Source organism: Spermophilus citellus, assembly GCF_964194105.1.
Source record: "Spermophilus citellus genome assembly, chromosome: 11".
Lineage (NCBI taxonomy): Eukaryota > Metazoa > Chordata > Mammalia > Rodentia > Sciuridae > Spermophilus > Spermophilus citellus.
Window position 1 is genome coordinate 110,501,551 of NC_138192.1, and position 15,909 is coordinate 110,517,459.

The 15,909-nt window shown below is 36.5% G+C and overlaps 1 protein-coding gene across 6 annotated transcripts in view; it reads right to left on the reverse strand.

Moving 5' to 3' along the window:
* KANSL1L (KAT8 regulatory NSL complex subunit 1 like) overlaps nt 1–3,512 on the reverse strand; it is a 142,099-nt gene extending 138,587 nt beyond the window's left edge. For 3 of the 6 annotated variants that reach the window (XM_081262511.1, XM_081262510.1, XM_081262505.1), the window contains exon 1: nt 3,272–3,512. The gene's annotated coding sequence lies outside the window, so the exon portion shown is untranslated. Of the gene's footprint in view, nt 1–84; nt 1,544–3,271 lie in introns of those variants that run through there. The other 3 variants (XM_081262506.1, XM_081262509.1, XM_081262508.1) reach the window with 3 other exon arrangements.
* Between the last annotated feature and the right edge of the window lie 12,397 nt (nt 3,513–15,909).

Sequence of the window (15,909 nt, forward strand, 5' to 3'; positions counted from 1 at the left end):
ATAGCATACTTCATTGAAACATCCACTCAAGATGCCATTTTAAAGAACAGTAGAAATCTTTTGGAAATGATATACCTTCCTTACCTTTCTAAATTTAACAAAGTAATATAGGATTGTATTTATGTCACAGGATCATTATTATGTACAATGTTCCATTATAATACTGCAAAGCAATAATAACTTTAGGCAGAGATAAAAATGATGTGCTTTAAAGTCAATAACTGCTTGCTAATTCCCCACTAGCTGTCACTTGTATTGTAAGCAGCTCCATTCCTTGCTGTTTATAACTTGATGAACCCAATCAATAAACAATCCTAAATACAAGTCCAAACCTGAAGATAGCAGCTTCTTGCCTCCTTGGACTAACATCTGATACAATACAAATTTAAAGAACATGAACAAGAAATAACTGAATACATGAAAGATCATGAAAACAGGACTACACACTACATATAAGATTTTTGTGGCAAATCAATAGCAGTAAAGGATGCAACATATAAAAACAGGTGGACTGTCAATAATCTGAATAATAAAACAGGAAACTTTAGACACTAGGCATCCTTTTTGCCAAACCAAAGGCTACAGAATAAACTAGAATGCTCAGAGTGAAATCTTTAGTTCCATAGAAGACAGACAAATGAGTAAATGAAAAGAAATAATCCCAGTTATGTTAAATGGCAGCAAAACTGGATAAAGCACTTGAATACAGCAATTGGACAATGAGAAGCTACTAGACCTTTTAATAGATAACTGTGATTATCTATTAAATCACACTGAGATCAGTGAGGCCCCACCTGAAGGAACTCAAATCAATCAGTCAAGTATCATATTATTAACAATGTACTCTTAAATTGAGTAAGTCAAAAAAGCAAACAACTTCTTGACCTTTCATAAATTAAAGGTAAATATTAATAGCCAATTTGGTATATATTGTGCATCCACAGTGATTTGCAGCATGTCCAATATGAAATACCTTTTTTTCTCAAACACCTTATAAGTTATGAAATAAAATAGATATCCCACACTGACATAAGTGAAAAGAGAAAAGATTTAAATGAAAATTAAAGAAAGGCTTTTCCTTTTAAAGCTAATACTGGGTGATAAACAAAGATGTAATAAGAGGCATGCTCATACCACTGTAAGTGTACATCTATACAACATTCTGGAAAGTAATTTGGTTATGTTACAAGAGTCTTAAAAATAAGAACAACAACAACAACAAAAAAAAAAGACTGTCTGACTCAGTAATTCTCTTCTACAAAACTAGGGGGGAAATTCCCAAAGATTTATGTCTATTCTTTGTAATTTATATTAGCAAAACATCCCAAACATCTGCCAAGAGAAAGAACTTAAAATATGATAGTTATGAGATGTTAAGCAGATATTAAAATATTTTTTCCAAGAATATTAAATGACTTGTGAATGTTTGAGCTAAAATTAAGAAAATACTGTATGATCCCTGTTTCAGGAAAAACACACATATATGCTTTAAAAGTGTTAGAAAAAAATACAAACTTTTATTTATTTGCACTCTCTAGTTTTCAACTTATTTTACAATAAGATTCAACAAAATAATTGTTATTAAAAAGGCACATATTACCAAACAAAATTAAAATGTGTAAGTCGATATGACAGAATTTGCCTGGATTAAGAAGAATTTCACATTTAAAAAACAAAAAAACTCCAAAAAGGCAGGATTAGTAATGACAGTCTATGCAGATTAAACCATGAGGAAATAGTGGCAGACCCTGACACTGATCTGAGTAAGTGGAAAATGAAGGAGAATCAAGGATAAGAGTTACAACAGATTTTTTTTAAATGAAGTTTAACCTATTTCATAATTTTTGTTTCTATTCCTCCAAATGCTGACTTTTAAAAAGCTGGCTGGCTGTTTAAAAAAACAATTTTTGTTATAAAGCCATTATTACTTGGCAATTTCAGTATTTGTAGTATCGGTAAAGATTACAAACCCACACAGGCATTTGATCTTCACAACAATCTCTTGGGAGAGCAATCACATTATGAAAGGATTTACAAGAGGAAACAGATTTGAGATGAGAAAGGTTGTAACTTGCCCAAGGAAATGGCTAGTTTAAGAAGTGGAAAGGGTAGAAACTACTCACTGCTACGCCTCTTTCTCAAACAATCTGCTTTCCATAACACCGGGTTTTTCTCCAATTTTGAATTATTACCAAGGCTGTTTTTTCCTAGTCAAAACACGCCCAGTATGCAGTATTCAAAAACATACTTCACTTAGGTTTTGTTGATAACTAATCTGTCCTACCCAGTATTTTAAAAAGTTTTGCTTTCTACTAACCCAAACTCAGCACGAAGTTTTAAGCAAAGGTTAAAGAAAGACGAAGAGCGTATCTCGAAAGCACATGACTGTTCCTAAGTTTGGAAAATCAAAACAGAATACGCTTCCCACAGTTGCGGGTGGGGGTATGTCCCTGAACTCCTCCTTCGAAGGGCAGAGCAGGCAGGGAAAGAATTAAACACTAATTCTCCCATAGTAACATCTATCCAATGTCTGCTCTCTTGGCAGTAAAACCGGCCTCTTCCTTTCCTGTGGTTTCTGAAACGACCAAAACATAAAGCCCTGTACTTCTTGCTACAAACACCACACTCAATTTTTCCAGGAACACCGGTCCTTTCCTCAACACACCCAGTGACACAAACTAGGAAACACCGTCCCTCAATAACCTGTAGATTCCGCTCCATCCCAAATAATCCTAAAGGTCAAACCAACATATGCCTAAAATAAGGTACGAAATAAACTAAACAGCAGTCACATCTAATACAGCTGTGCCTCTCAGCTCCCCCCAAACCAGCTACTACTACACCCGCAAGGAATGAGGCGCGGCCTCAGAGGCAAGGGGCGGGCCCAAGAGACCACGTGTTCTTACTTCTGCGCACGCGCCAGTCAAAACAAAAGAGAGGCTTGTCAAGCCCCGCCCCTCCCACACGTGACCCGCCTCTAGGCCCGCCCTCCACCCCTACCTACCCTCCCTCCCTTCAGCTCCTGCCAAGGCTGTTAGGTTTAGCCGTTTAAATTTGGCTGTGGTCCGACCCCTGTCCTAGCGCACGATGTTGTGCCGGGGCCCAGAGCCTAACAACCCAGAGGATTCGGGGGACGAGAGGCTGCCGATCGGGGGCCCAGCCCGCGAGTCCACCCAGCGGTCTTCTCCGCTCTCCCCTCCCCGCGCTGCCGCCGTCCCCAGCCGAGGAGACCCACCCCCCTCAGCCCGCCGCTGAGACGCCGGCCACTCGCCTGCTGGGGCGCCCTGGCTCCCCTCCGCCGCCGCACCTTCGGTTCGGCCGTGGTGGGGGCTGCCGAGGTGATCTCTAGCTGCCCGCCCGCCTCCCCCCCACCCGGGGCGCCGCTGACTCGTCTCCAGAGCGCGCTCTGCTCCCGCCCCGGCCGCCGCCGCCGCCGCGGTTTAACAGTCCGCCCGCTGCCCGCAGCTCCAGGCGGCTCGGGAGACGGAACCCTGCAGCGGTGTGGGGGCGGAGCCCGGTGCCGGCCAATGGCAGAGGGGGAGGGGCAGCGCCATGCAAATGAGAGCGGGCGGCGGGGAAACCCCGGCAGCGGGCGGGGCCTGCGGAAGCTGTTTGGAGCGTTCTGGAAGTGGCCGGAGCGCGACGGCCGAACTCTGCTGCAGGGCAGCTGAGGCGCCGCAGATCCCTACAAGCGTGTTCCTGGCGGCTTCTGCTTCCCAGTGCCAGCCAGGAGAAACAACAACAAAAATACGGCAGGGAGACTTCCCGCCTCTGCACTGCTGTTTCTGTACCTCCGTGACAGGAAAAACAACGCACGGGGGAAAGTCAGGCTGCTTCTAGTCTTGCCGCCCGCCCCGGGGCCGCCCAGGCTCCTGGCGCCCGGGTCTCCCACCCACGCCGCACCAGGAGCCAGTTGTAATGGAGCTTTCGCCCAGCTGTCAAATCTGTAGGTCTCTATACATCTGCCGTATTTGCATAATTAGCTGCTTGCTCAAAACCAGTCATAATTTTGTACGACCTCTTAGAGCCCCTGAAATTGATGACCAATGTGCATTGGATACACACTGGGTCGGTGTCTGGTTTTTTTTTTTTTTTTTTTTTTTTACAAAACAAAAACAGGAGCCGCGAGAGCACGCTTTTCTTTTTTCTTTTCCTTTTTTTTTTTTTTTTTTTTTTTTTTTTTTTTTTTTTTGGTCTCTACAAAACTGGAGTAAGTCCGCTCTGCAGTAGCGCAGTTAGATAAATAAACTGAGTTTTATGTGAAGATAGTGGCCAGAGACGCCCAAAAACATCCCTAGGAGACTTGCACCTGGCTCAGCGCTCCTCTCACCACTAAACTACACCCAGGCACTTTTTTTCTTGAAACTATAGCTATTTGGACGATGGATTCCAGGATTTCCTAAGCATCTTACTTTCGCTGGAATGACTTAGGGAGTGGAGGGAACTCGAATTTTAGATCCAGAATGACAATTATTATTATTAATTGGACCTTATTAATTGGATCGGAGTAAGAGAGTCAAGAAATTAGTTACAACAAAGACATCCCCTAAAACAGTACTAGAATTGCAAGTCGGAATGCATGTTTCTGATCTTTCTAGTACATTGTGATATTAGTGAAAAATTGTTTTGACAAACCGGATTTAACGGAGAGAATACTTTTTTTTAACTACTCAAAACAACAATTGTACCTTATTATGGGACAAGGGAAGATTCAGGAAAATGATTTACCCTCGTTGGATTAAAAGTTGTGAACTAATAGTGTGTTGTGAAAAATATATCCACGAATATATGCTGGGTACTTACCATATTTAAAGGGCTGCTATAGTCCCTTAGGGACTGAAATGAAAAAATTAAGAGAGAGGGAGGGAGGGAGGGAGGGAGGGAGGAGAGAATAATAGCAGAGAAGTCAAGCATATGTTAAAATAGTTCAAAGGAAGATTTTGGATTTGAGTTGGGTATTTTAAAGGTTTCAGGCAGAAATTCAAGGAAGGCATCAATAGCCATGGAGAATTTGTTTTTGAGTAGCTTGAACGAAGGTAATATTTTTCACATTATTGGGGTAGAAAAGAACACTGCCAACTAGATTCGGGTTTTTTATTTTTATTTTTATTAGTTGTAGATGGACACAATACCTTTATTTTTATGTGGTACTGAGGATTGAACTCAGTGCCTCACATTTATGAGTTAAGAGCTTTAACACTGAGCTATAACCCTAGTCCCAGATTGGTTTAATATTGAAAGACAGGAATTCAGATTTAACCTGCAGGAATTGTAGAACCTCAAATTCATCTGATGTACAATTTTCTTCTGTGAAATAATTATTCATTACCCAAACAAAATATTTATATATTCACCAAATGTTCGTTGAACACATATATTTTGTCATGGGTAATGGAAATGTATCAGTGAAACAAAGTCCCACCCTCCTGGAGACACAGGTAGTAAGCTTTACAATAATACAAATAATGATTTGTAAAGCATTTTTGCATATATTATCTAATTTTTTCATCAAATACCACAAGAGGGAGGTTGTTTCCAATACTCTGGGTTAATTCTTTTTTATTCTAGTCTATCAAATTCTGCACGTCTTAAATCTATCAAGGTAACAATATGAAAAATTTTCCTACTCCTTTATATTCAATTTATGATACTTTAATAAGAATGGGGAATGATTAACAAAAGAATATATGTAAATATGTTGAAAAACACAAGAAAAATCCCAATCATCTGTAAGTCCTGCTATATTTTATATGAGATGTCTCCGCTACTGGGTTTTGTGGGCTTCTTTTTATACAATTTAACTACATATTAAGCACACTGTATATTGACTCCAAATACTGCTCTAAAGCATGATTTTAAGATGTAAACTATAATGCATGTCAGTTTTCCAGACTCTAGAATATCAAAACTCCTTGTTATAAAAATTGTCATATTAAATCATTTGTCAAATTCAATAACTCAGCAAGAGCCTGAAAAAAGCATATATTTTTTTAAAAGTGAGGTTATATTATTATTTAGAAGCTACATTAAAATAATTCTGATTTCCAAGAAAATTTAACAGTGATAAGAAAGATCCATTAAGAACAAGGAGAACAGAAGGGCATCATTCCTGCTGACATAATTAGTACCTGTCTGGAAATATGTGAAAGTGTCCAGCTAAGCAGTATTACAGTGATTTCATGAGATAAACTTCTCAACTTTATTCAGTCATTCCTTTCCTTCAGGAAACATTGGTGCAGCACTTAAGATACAGCTGACACTGTGATAAATGCTAGAGATAGGGGAGAAAGATCTATCGCTGGCTTCAAGCAACTCAGCCAAGAAGGGGTTACAAATACAACCTTTCTATCCTTCCTGCTTTTTCTCCATAGCTCTTTATCACCATCTAACATAACAGATTTTGATTTTTACTTGTTTTTTCCATACTCTAGGATTTAAATAAGCTCCACAAGGTTAACTTTTTGCTGTTTCCCCAGAGCGTAAAACAGGATTCTCTACAAATACAGGTTGAAAGGACGAATTCCTTAATTCTCACATTCTGCAGTGTTATATTCATTTTCCAGGTGGAAAAAAATGAACTTCAGTGAAGATAGTGTACCCAGATAGTTTCACTAATAAATGGCCAATCTTGGAATTAAAGGCAGATCTGACTGACTCCAAAGCAAGAGTTCTTTCCCCACTACCTCTTAGAGAATAGAAAGCTACTTTAGGAGCTTTTACTATTTATATTTCTATATTTCTGTGCTCAGGATAACTATCTTTCATGGTCATATTCTAGTATATTTCTTTGTTTTTATGATCAGGTTTAGAAAATGAATTAGGAGAATCAGTAGAGCTAAAAGTGGTAATTCCTTCTCAGGATAGATTTAGCTTTAGCCAGTATTTATAGACAAGCAGAAAAGAGGTAGGGGTAAGTAGCAATAGTTTTAGGATTATTTTAATCAGGGCTAGGTACAAAGGAGGACAGAACTGTCATATGACTATAAAGGAATAAAAACATGACTCTGTGCATAAAGTAGCCACAGCACCTTATTCACAAAAGACATAACAAGAGACAACTCTCAAGATCCATCATCTGTGAAAGTGTAAATTGTGAAATATCCATATATTCCAAAAAGAAACAAACTATTGAGATATAAAACAACAGAGATCAGTCTTAAACAGGATGCTGAATGAAAGAAACCAAACTTAAAAGAATGTAAATATTATATGATCCCATTTATATAAGACTCTAGAAAGACAAATCTAAACTGTAATGATAGAAAACAGACCAGTAGTTCTTAAGGTGTGGCTGGGGAGAATTGGCTGGGATTGGTTTGAGAGGTAATAAAAATATTTTGCACCTTGACAATGGTGGAAGTCAAATAGGTACATGCATTTGTCAATACTCATCAAAACCTATATTTTAGTACATGTTATTATATGTGGATTCTACTTCAATAAAGTTGATTTTTAAAGCAAGGTCTCCTTGATAAATGAAGGTAGACTTGGAAACCTCTAGAAGTTTCTAGTCCAAAATGTATACAGAAAAATTAAAAGCTAGTTTATTGTTAGAATACTGTTAGGCTGTGTGTCATGTATAAGAAACCCCAAATAACAATGGTTTAAAAAAATAAATTATCTTGTAAATTCATTCTCACTTTTATGACATTTTATAACGTTTTAACATTTCTGAAGTAAGAATGACCCGTAGTTCATGCAATAATAAAGCACTGTATGAGTTGATAGGTAGTGTTTTTGATTATCTCAATAATATGTAAATAGTGTTATATCTTAAGATATCAATGAAATGCACTAAAAATATTCTATTTTTTGGTCATGCTGACATTGAACCCAGGGTCTCATGCATGCTAGGCAAGTATTAGTATCACTAAGTCACATCCCCAGCCCATGTAACTCTAGAGGAAAGCATCCCAGAGCTGATACAATGGCAGTACAAAGTCATCAGGAACCTGGGCTCCTTTCTATTATTCTCTTCTACCCAAATTCTAGTCTCAAAGTAATCTCACAGCCCTACATAGCTACTAGATCTCCATCCATCATTATCTCTTCCCAGACATCAAGCAGGAAAAAGAGCAGAAGACAACAAAGCCTTTAAGGGGTCTCTCCTGAAGTCCTCTTAACTATTCTACAACTTTCTCATGTGGTTATATGTCATTTCAAGGGAGACTAGGAAATGCAGTCAAAACCAAATACATTATCACCTCCAATAATATAAGAATCATTAGTTTGGAAGAAAGGAAAAATAGATCTTGGGTAGACAATGCTGTACACCTGTTTCCAAGGCAAAATGTCTGAAACCAGAGTCAGCTAGATGTAACAAGGTTTAGGAGCAGAGAGGGTCAAAAATAAAAACAAACAACACCACCACCCCACACACAAAAAAGGCTAAGAAGATATTTTTGGTTCTATAGACCCCTTTTCAGGTTCTGTGGCTATGTCCTTATGTGTCAAGAAAGCCAAACATATTGATGTAATAAAAAAGAACAATGGTGCACAAATCTGGAAAATTATATTTGGAACAAAATATGAAAGGCTATGATGCAAGGTTAACTAAAGAATGTAAAGCTTATATTTGGTAGGTAATAATGGAATAATTAAAGATTTTACACAAATGAAATGATGAAAGTATTGTTTTCACAACATTAGTCTCATAGGTCTTTAAACACGCATATCCTGAAGTACTGGTCAGAAATCACTACAATTGAAGTGTATCTAACATTCTCATTCACTTCATATGAAATATGAACATCATGACAATTTCTTACGCTCATTGAATGTGTTATACATACAGTTAGTGCTCTGTGGGTTCAGCATCCTGGGATTCAACCAAGGAACATACAAATTCCAAAAGGAAAAAGGAGAGAAACTGCATTTGCCCTGAACATGCACACGTTTTCTTGTTATTCTTTAAGCAATACAGTATACAACTATAAATGTATTTAAAATGTATTATGAATTATTAGTAATATAGAGATGATTTAAAGTATACAGGAGAAGGTACATAGTCTATATGCAAAAATTATGCCACATAATATCTGTAGATTTTGGTATCTGTGGGGGTCCTGAAACTAATCCCCCACGCATACTGATGGATAACTGTATAACACCAGTTATATTTACTTGATTGTGTACCATGTGTGATAGTATATGAAAAGTTATACCAGTAATAATGGGCCAGGTTATGATACAGTAACAGCCCCCAAATCAGTGAATTAATGCACAAAAAAATTTATTTATACCTCACACAGTCTGCTGCAGGTTCAGGCAATATTCTAGAATAACGGTCTTCCATATGTTGGATCTACACTCCATCATATACATATCTTATGTCACCTCCATAGCACCTCTACAATTGCTTCCATGGGATAAGACACAAACCTCACTTCCTTCCACAACCCATTGGTAATGGCCAGTCTCATTACTCTTCCCAATTAGAAGGGTACCAGGAAATGATGTACTTACGTTGGCAGAAAGAAGACTTATACATAGGTATCAAGACTTTCTACTATAAAATCATGTCAAAAGAACTTTAAATGGTCTTCAACAAATGAGACTATATATGACAATACAGTCCTGATCCCAACAACCAAAATATAGTTTGTAGTTGCTATAGTAGGTATTTGTTATTGCTATTTGGTTTCTATTCTTATAATTTCTCTTTCCTAATATTTTCCTGCTGATATCTAACCCTCCACTCAGCTCAAATGCTTTGAGTGAATCTTATCTCCATGTCCCAAAGAGGACCCTAAGAGGTTCAAGTAAATTCATATACTCTATTTCCCTTGAAACAATCACTAGATCAGAGATAGGCATCGGACCAAAACCAGTCCCTTGTGAATTTCAGTGCTTACACCCAAAATACTGGGCAGAAGGGCATCTCACCCCACATACAAAAAATAAAGCCCATATTATGACCATAAGAGGAGTCAGTTTCAGAATTAGGCCTATACTATAAAGGACAGAATGGAGGAGTAAAGAGCATCTGATAAAGTGAATAGTTGGTGACAAAGTTAAGCTGCTCAGCCAACCATCTTTGAATCTGCCCTATCTTTGAACTTTCCAGTTTTGTGAGTCTTTCTTTCAATGTTTAAGCAAATTTGACTTGGGTTTTTCGGTTTCTTGTATGAGAAAACATTAACTTGTAAGCCAAGGTCACCATCTCCTAGATAGTCCTAGGGCAATGACCGAGCACAAAAAAGTATTTGACAGGAACCAATAGCTGGCCATTTCTGCCCACTGAGGGGCTGAAATGAGCCATCTTTACAACTTTCCACCGGGCCAGGCAAAACTGTCAAGAAAACTTCATGACAGAGGTCCTATTTGCCTTGCTTAACATGATTTCCTTCCCTGTTCAACTTTCACAGGTACTACCTTTCAAAAAACCTTGAGACTTCTGTGTCTCATCTCAGCTTCTGATTCAATGTGGCTGAATGGACATACAGACTAACCAAAAAATTTGATGAAAGTTAGTAAATGTATAGTGAGTAAAAAAAAAAATAAGAAAAGCATCTTCTGCAACTCCTAATGAAATAATATATCTTGTCAATAATTATTGATGAATGTTAAACTGTTAGGTAATATCTTGATAGGAAATTTGAAGGAGGTATCACACGAATCCTGAGATCCACTGATCAATTTCAGATTCACTAAAAGTGAGAAAACTAGATATGTGTCTCATAATCTGATGTAATATAATATTCACTGTACTGCTTATTAAGTTATCTGGGCAAAAATATTGAGTCTGAATCTAATTAAGCCTTTAGATCTATCATTTTACCGGAAACATGGAGAGTAGAAGCATAATAGAAACCACCATGAGAGATCAATAAGGCAAATCAATAATGGTGAATATTTTACAAAATAAATGACCATTTCTTTTTCTTTTTTTCCCCCCAACAAATCAACTATATGGAAAATAATCCTCAACTCTATGAAGTCAGTGTTACCCTGATAAAACCAGACAGTACAAGAAAAGAAAGTTCAAGAAAATTATAATTTCATGTTCCTTAAGAACCCACACAAAAATTCTCAGTAAACTATTACCAAATCAATCCAAATAATATATAAAGAAGACAAAAAATAATGACTACATGGGGCTAATACCAAGGATGCAAATTTGGTTTAATACTTAAATGTCAAGGAATATACTCCAGAGCTCTGGTTTGAATGTTTTCTTTCCCCAAATTCAAGTTGAAACTTATTCCTCAATACAACAGTATTAAGAGGTAAAACTTTTAGGAAATATAAGGGCTCTACCCTTCCTTGTGATGGGATTAGTGCCTTTACAAAGGTATGGAGGGACTAGATAGCTCCATTTTGTTCTTCTGCCGTTCTGCCATGAGAGAACACTGTTCATTCTGAGGACACAGCCTTCAAGGCACCTCTTAGAATCACAGACTCGTTCTTTACCAGACACTGAACCTTCTAGCACCTTGATCTTAGACTTACCAGACTCCAGAACTGGGAGAAATAAATTTCTATTATTTATAAATTACCCAGTTTGTGACATTTTGTTATACCAGCAAGAACAGACTATGACATCTGTTATACTAATAGGTCAAAAGAGAAAAACTACATGTAGAAAAAAGTATTTGACAGACTCAATATCCATTAATGTTAAAAATTCACATAAAATTAGGACTAGAATGGAACCTCCTCAATCTGATTAAGGGCTACTATTGAAAAAAAAAAAAAGCAAAAGTCTTAAAAAATAACATATAATGTGAAAAAAAAAAAGCCTCCAACATCTTCCTGTTAAGATCAGGAACAAAAATGTTCATTCTCATCATTCCTGTTCAACATTGTAGTGGAAGTTCTAATCTGTACAATAAAACCAAAACAAAGTGGGGAGGGCACAAAAAAAGAGAAAAAAGAAATGAAAGGCATACAGGTTATGTAGAAAGAAAACTGTTCCTATTCATGGATGACATTATCTATCCAGACTATACCAAAGGGTCTATAAAGTAACTCCTAGAATTGATATGTACATTTAGCAAAATACAAGATACAAAATCAAGAAACAACAATTATCTTGGCAATAACTATTAGCCATAATTAAAAATCAACATAATTTACAATGGCTCTACAATTCAATATGTAAGTATAAATATAATATAGGAATTTTATGTTGAAAAGTAAAAATACAGGCCCCAATGATTTTTGTTTTTGTTTTCCTTTTAACTAGATCAATCTGTCAAGCTGGCTTTGTCAAACACTTGAAAGTATCAGAACATATAAAGAACTCCCAAAGTTCAATGTTAAGAAAACATGCAGCCCAACGTTTTATAAAATGGACAAAAGACCTGAACAGACAATTCACAAATGGATACATGTGAAAGATAAGCACATGAAAAGTGGTTCAACATCATTAGACGTTAGGGAAATGCAAATTAAAACCATGAGATATCACTACATATCTTTCAGAATGGCTAAAATAATAATACAAATGCTGGAGAAGATTATAAGCAACAGAAACTCTGATGGCAGGGAGGGAAAGTGATAGAGACATTCTGGAAAAACAGCTGGGCACTTTCTTCTAAGTTAAACATTTATTTACCATGTGATTCAACAGTTACCCTCCCTGATATTTAACCTTGGCAAGAAGTTAAGATTTGACTTTAACCGAAATTTCCTTAAGCAGGTGATTAAATTAACAAACTGTGGTACATCCATACAGTGGAATACCACTTAGCACCAAGCTATTGATTCATACAAAATGGGTAAATCTTAAGTGCATTTTTCTAAGAGAAAGAAGATATTTTCAAAATGTAACCTACTGCATGATTCCATTTATATTACCAACTCAAAACTATAATACCAAAGTTTAGATTGGTTGGTGTCAGGGGTTAAAGTGTGAGAAGATGTGACTATAAAGGGAATTTTCTGGGGTGATATAACTGTTCTGCATCCTGATTTTGGTTATTGCTGCAGAAACCTATACATGCTAAAATTCTAAGAATAAAACAAAAAAAAACTTTACTGTGTGTATACCAAAAATGGAAAAAAAATATGTGATCTGTTTTTTGAAAATTTAAAAAGAGAAGGAAAAAAGGGAAGATTAGATTTGGGAGACAACACTACCAAATGCAATTTGTGGATCTTCTTTAGATTTTTCTTGATTTGAACAAATTAACTACAGAGAAAAAAGTTTTTTATATAACCCAAGGAAAATTTAATGTGAACTTGGCATTATATGTTAAATTTAAATCTTTGAAATATGATAATAGCCTGGTGTCTATGTAAAAAATATTGATCAGTTAGATACATATTTTGAAACACATGTGTAATGAACAGTATCAAGTCTGGGAATTGCTTCAAAATACTTGAGAAAAAGGGGGTGGGAGGAGGTTAGAGGTTCACTATATTATACTCTAATTTTCAGTATGTTTGGAATTTTTCCCATAACTTTTTCTTGAAAATAAGGTTTTAAAAAATAGAATACAACTTCTTTTCAACATTTATTGTAAAGTAGCTGACACAGGCTTACAGTTGGTTTCAATCACAACATCAGATCTTTCCAATGCTGGTCCAAATAAGCAAATGCTATGTGTGCCAAAAATAATACTGACATGAAAAGTCTCCTAGAAATCTTATACTTTGAGCAATAAACAACTAAAATTACTAGATTAGAAAGATTTGCAGAGTTAGAATTTAAAATAACAAGTCAAGGCAGTCTTCAATGACAGCATCAAAGAAATAAAGGGCAATAATAATTTTAAAGTGATAATTATGACCCTAAATTCTCAGCCCAAACCCCAATGACTAGGCCTTTAAATTCTCATTAACATTTACATAGTTTGCTTTCTTGCTGTGTCAATCCAGCCTGTTCTTTTGAACATTATTATTATTTACTGTTTCTTGATTCCTCATCACAGCATGAGATGTAGATGATAAAATTTTCTCCTGAGGGGACAACCACACAAGCAATACACAAAGATTAGCTATTTAAGAAATGAAAATAAAATGAAAAGTTAAGAAGTATATTCTGAATTCCTCCTTTTTTTTTGTAGGTTTTTTTTTTTTTTTTTTTGGTGGGGGGTGGTGTGCCAGGGATGGAACTCAGGGGCATTTGACCACTGAGCCATATTCCCATCCCTATTTAGTATTTTATTTAGAGACAGGGTCTCACTGAGTTGCTTAGTGCCTTGCTTTTGCTGAGGCTGGCTTTGAACACAAGATCCTCCTGCCTCAGCCTCCAGAGCTGCTGGGATTACAGGCCTGTGCCACCGACCCAGCACTTCTTTTAGTTTTTAAGTCCATGATTCAACACATGCTTCTTTTGAGGGTATAAAAGACTGAAGGTGGTAAGGTAAAGAAAACTAACAATTTAAAAGAAAGAAAAAAATCTCAGATTACTTTTAGAAAACATAATTGGATATCCATTCATTTTGTGATATATAAGAATAAACAGAACTTATAATAACTGTGTAAGAGAGGGAGAGAGAAGGAAGGAGGGAAAGATTATTTAGGTCTGCTTGGCAGACTTTTTTGTTCCCTTTCTTTTGATAATTACATTCTCTGCTTTAGTAACTGCTTTCCCTGTCCCTGCACTCCTGATGAGGCTGTCAATCATAGTACATCTCTCCCCTAATTTATGACATTGTGCTGAAGGATGCAGGGACAGAATAGTCCAACATCTCATAATGAAGATCTTCTTCAGTGTCCTTTAGACCAATTTGCAAAGAAAACTAGAAAGAAGTGGATTTAGGGAAATTGCAGACAGTTCTAAGCTCTAGAATCAGGCCCTTGAAACCCTAGCCACTACAGCTAACATTTGAACTGTTGTGACTAGTCTGTAATCCTTTTAAACCACAACACTAAAGTATTTTCCTTATAATGGCTTGAATGAATAATTTGCACCTGAAGAAATGCTAAGAAGTTGTCCAAGGTCCAATGAATGGATCCTAAATAGTAGAGTCATCATTCAAGCCCAGATCTGTCCACCTCTACAGGCTTTTCCTATTCTATTTTATTTACAGATGATATATTCCTAAAATCTAGTTTCCATAAGATTGGGAATGGAAAAAAAAGGGACTGTGGTGGGGATGGGGGTGGGGGTAAGGTCTAGTCAAATCCTTTTATCACTTATTGATTCTAAGAAGGAGGTAAAAACTTCATATAATGTAACACTTAATAAAAACTTATTTTAACCCATTTTGCATGGTAATTAATGCATATGAGAAAGAACCTAACATGGTTAGCGAATGTCTGCTAAAAAGAAAAATCAAAGCTATATACTTTGAAGAAATCTATCTCTTCTCTCTGCTCTACCCCATTGTAATGGTAATATAACTTTAAGTTTTTTAAGTTGAACAAGAGTACATCTATTTACATTTTAAAATGGTTTATTCACTGATTCACCAGTATATGCAAAGAACAATTACTTAAATGATGTTAGCAGTTTACAAATTAATGGTTTAATTTTTATAAGTTACTTTTCACTCTCAAATCAAGTGTGATTTCCTTACTTTATTTTTAATGCTAACTTTCTTTTATTATAATTAATCTAATTTGATAGTCTTGTTTTTTTTTTCTTTCCTGCATGATTTATTACTACCAGTTTGTTTGCTGTTATATTTTTAACAGCCTGGTTTATAGAAGATACAAAGTATTTGTTAAATCAATCAATAAATTATATTCTTACAAAATAAAAGCTACTGTTTTGATACTTACCAGTATCTTGAAATGTAAATATGAGGAAGTCTGTGTCCTATTATAAACTGAAATGGAAGTCTACTGAAAGTCCAGGCATCAGTAGATAAGAGAACTAAGAGCATTCGGTGGTCCCGGTTAGGCAACAGCCTTCAGGTGAGTCCCAGGAATGTCAAGGCAGGAGGTAGGAGGGCTTCCTGCTTTAACCATAGCAGCTCCTCACTAAGGGCTTTCCAAGAGACATTCTACACAAAG